The sequence below is a fragment of the Rana temporaria genome, chromosome 5, assembly GCF_905171775.1.
Source record: "Rana temporaria chromosome 5, aRanTem1.1, whole genome shotgun sequence".
In the NCBI taxonomy this organism is placed as follows: Eukaryota; Metazoa; Chordata; class Amphibia; order Anura; family Ranidae; genus Rana; species Rana temporaria.
The window spans coordinates 421,892,385-421,897,159 of record NC_053493.1 but is presented as its reverse complement, the minus strand read 5'-3'; positions in this window follow the sequence as shown (position 1 = coordinate 421,897,159).

Here is a 4,775-nt window from a genome sequence, read left to right as displayed (position 1 = left end):
CGTCGTTCCCACGTTGAAATTTATAAATTTACGTTGTTTGCGTAAGTCGTCCGTGAATGGGGCTGGACGCCATTTACGTTCACGTCGAAACCAATGACGTCCTTGCGACGTCATTTGGAGCAATGCACCCTGGGATATTTTCTGGACGGCGCATTCGCAGTACGTTCGGCGCGTGAACGCGCTTAATTTAAATGCTCCACGCCCCCTACCCGCCTAATTTGAATTAGGCGGGCTTGCGCTGGGTGATTTACGCTACGCCGCGCAACTTTACAGGCAAGTCCTTTGTGAATAAAGCACTTGCCTGTAAAACTTGCGGCGGCGTAACGTAAATGAGATACGTTACGCCCGCGGAGTTTTACGCCCATCTACGAGAATCTGGGCCCATATGTTTAATGTCTTCCACTTTTTGGAGCCACTGAGCAATAGTGGGTGGTAGAGTGGACTTCCAGTAAAGTGGGATGCACGCTTTGGCAACGTCCAGTAGGTGGCGAATCACAGACTTTTTGTAGGCCCCATCTGGAAATGTGGATGCATGGAGTAGGAAGAACGCCGGGTCGTTGGGGATGGCGCGGTCCGTGAATTTCTGTATCGTTTCCCCCGACCACCCTCCAGAAGTGTGCTAGTCGGGGGCATGACCAGAAAATGTGAATTAGGGTTCCCCTGTCTTCTAGGCAACGCCGGCAAAGGTTCCACCGCACCCCCATTCTAATATCCTTCCAGACAGTTCCACCACCCCACCATTCTAATATCCTTCCAGACAGTTCTACCACTCCACCATTCTAATATCCTTCCAGACAGTTCTACCACCCACCATTCTAATATCCTTCCAGACAGTTCCACCACCCCACCATTCTAATATCCTTCCAGACAGTTCCACCACACCACCATTCTAATATCCTTCCAGACAGTTCCACCACACCACCATTCTAATATCCTTCCAGACAGTTCTACCACCCCACCATTCTAATATCCTTCCAGACAGTTCCACCACACCACCATTCTAATATCCTTCCAGACAGTTCTACCACCCCACCATTCTAATATCCTTCCAGACAGTTCCACCACTCACCATTCTAATATCCGTCCAGACAGTTCCACCACACCACCATTCTAATATCCTTCCAGACAGTTCCACCACCCCACCATTCTAATATCCTTCCAGACAGTTCCACCACCCCACCATTCTAATATCCTTCCAGACAGTTCCACCACATCACCATTCTAATATCCTTCCAGACAGTTCTACCACCCCACCATTCTAATATCCTTCCAGACAGTTCTACCGCCCCACCATTCTAATATCCTTCCAGACAGTTCCACCACATCACCATTCTAATATCCTTCCAGACAGTTCTACCACCCCACCATTCTAATATCCTTCCAGACAGTTCCACCACCCCACCATTCTAATATCCTTCCAGACAGTTCTACCACCCACCATTCTAATATCCTTCCAGACATTTCTATCACCCCACCATTCTAATATCCTTCCAGACATTTCTATCACCCCACCATTCTAATATCCTTCCAGACAGTTCTACCACACCACCATTCTAATATCCTTCCAGACAGTTCCACCACCCCACCATTCTAATATCCTTCCAGACAGTTCCACCACCCCACCATTCTAATATCCTTCCAGACATTTCTACCACCCCACCATTCTAATATCCTTCCAGACAGTTCCACCACCCCACCATTCTAATATCCTTCCAGACATTTCTATCACCCCACCATTCTAATATCCTTCCAGACAGTTCTACCACCCCACCATTCTAATATCCTTCCAGACAGTTCTATCACCCCACCATTCTAATATCCTTCCAGACAGTTCTATCACCCCACCATTCTAATATCCTTCCAGACATTTCTATCACCCCACCATTCTAATATCCTTCCAGACAGTTCTACCACCCCACCATTCTAATATCCTTCCAGACATTTCTACCACCCCACCATTCTAATATCCTTCCAGACAATTCCACCACCCCACCATTCTAATATCCTTCCAGACAGTTCTACCACCCCACCATTCTAATATCCTTCCAGACATTTCTACCACCCCACCATTCTAATATCCTTCCAGACAGTTCCACCACCCCACCATTCTAATATCCTTCCAGACAGTTCCACCACACCACTATTCTAATATCCTTCCAGACAGTTCTACCACCCCACCATTCTAATATCCTTCCAGACAGTTCCACCACCCCACCATTCTAATATCCTTCCAGACAGTTCCACCACCCCACCATTCTAATATCCTTCCAGACATTTCTACCACCCCACCATTCTAATATCCTTCCAGACAATTCCACCACCCCACCATTCTAATATCTTCCAGACAGTTCTACCACCCCACCATTCTAATATCCTTCCAGACAGTTCCACCACCCCATTCTAATATCCTTCCAGACAGTTCCACCACCCCACCATTCTAATATCCTTCCAGACAGTTCCACCACACCACCATTCTAATATACTTCCAGACAGTTCCACCACACCACCATTCTAATATCCTTCCAGACATTTCTACCACCCACCATTCTAATATCCTTCCAGACAGTTCCACCACCCCACCATTCTAATATCCTTCCAGACAGTTCCACCACACCACCATTCTAATATCCTTCCAGACAGTTCTACCACCCCACCATTCTAATTTCCTTCCAGACAGTTCTACCACCCCACCATTCTAATATCCTTCCAGACAGTTCCACCACCCCTCCATTCTAATATCCTTCCAGACAGTTCCACCACACCACCATTCTAATATCCTTCCAGACAGTTCCACCACACCACCATTCTAATATCCTTCCAGACAGTTCTACCACCCCACCATTCTAATTTCCTTCCAGACAGTTCTACCACCCCACCATTCTAATATCCTTCCAGACAGTTCCACCACCCCACCATTCTAATATCCTTCCAGACAGTTCCACCACACCCCCATTCTAATATCCTTCCAGACATTTCTACCCCACTATTCTAATATCCTTCCAGACAGTTCCACCACCCCACCATTCTAATATCCTTCCAGACAGTTCCACCACCCCACCATTCTAATATCCTTCCAGACAGTTCCACCACCCCTCCATTCTAATATCCTTCCAGACAGTTCCACCCCACCATTCTAATATCCTTCCAGACAGTTCTACCACCCCACCATTCTAATTTCCTTCCAGACAGTTCTACCACCCCACCATTCTAATATCCTTCCAGACAGTTCCACCACCCCACCATTCTAATATCCTTCCAGACAGTTCTATCACCCCACCATTCTAATATCCTTCCAGACATTTCTACCCCACTATTCTAATATCCTTCCAGACAGTTCCACCACACCACCATTCTAATATCCTTCCAGATAGTTCCACCACACCCCCATTCTAATATCCTTCCAGACATTTCTACCCCACTATTCTAATATCCTTCCAGACAGTTCCACCACACCACCATTCTAATATCCTTCCAGACAGTTCCACCACCCCACTATTCTAATATCTTTCCAGACAGTTCCACCACACCACCATTCTAATATCCTTCCAGATAGCGCCACCACACCCTCATTCTAACATTCTTCCAGATAGCACCACCGCAACACCGTTCTAATATCCTTCCAGGCAACACCACCCCACCATTCTAATATCCTTCCAGACAGTTCTACCACCCCACCATTCTAATATCCTTCCAGACAGTTCTACCACCCCACCATTCTAATATCCTTCCAGACATTTCTACCACCCCACCATTCTAATATCCTTCCAGACAATTCCACCACCCCACCATTCTAATATCCTTCCAGACAGTTCTACCACCCCACCATTCTAATATCCTTCCAGACAGTTCTATCACCCCACCATTCTAATATCTTTCTAGATAGTGCCACCACACCCTCATTCTAATATCCTTCCAGACATTTCTATCACCCCACCATTCTAATATCCTTCCAGACAGTTCTACCACCCCACCATTCTAATATCCTTCCAGACAGTTCCACCACCCCACCATTCTAATATCCTTCCAGACATTTCTACCACACCCTCATTCTAATATCCTTCCAGACAGTTCTATCACCCCACCATTCTAATATCTTTCTAGATAGTGCCACCACACCCTCATTCTAGCATTCTTCAAGATAGCACCACCGCAACACCGTTCAAATATCCTTCCAGGCAACACCACCAAGCCACCATTCTAATATCCTTCCTGGGTGAATCAGCAGAGCTGGGGGTTACTACTAAGTGGGAAATCAGCAATGTTGGGGTACTACTGTAGGGAGCATCAGCAGAGCTGGGGGTACTACTGAGCAGGAGATCAGTAAAATTGGAGTTACTACTACTACTAGTGAAGGAGGGTACTACAAAGCCTTAGATCTTCTAAACAGGGGGTGCTAATGAGCTGGGGACCTGCTGAATGGGGGTACTACTAAGCTGGGGTTTTACTGGGCCCCTTTAAAACAAATAGAAAATCAACACACACAGGGCATTTGCCAAGCTTCATTAAAGCTTCAAAAAAGCATCAAACATGATGTAAAGTGATGAAGGTGCTTTAAGGTCGAAGACGTGTAAATGAGCCCTTTAGTGATGCAACTTTTCTGTAGATTCTATAGATGGTTTTGTGGTTTAGCATTAGCCGGTTCACCGACACACCATACCCATGGCTGCCCTCCGGATCAGGCGTAGATCGGTGCCAAGCACGCACAGGTGAGGGATCAGCGTGTTTTGTTAATCTCTAAGCTCCGTGTCTTTGTTGGGTACATTGACGACGTCTCG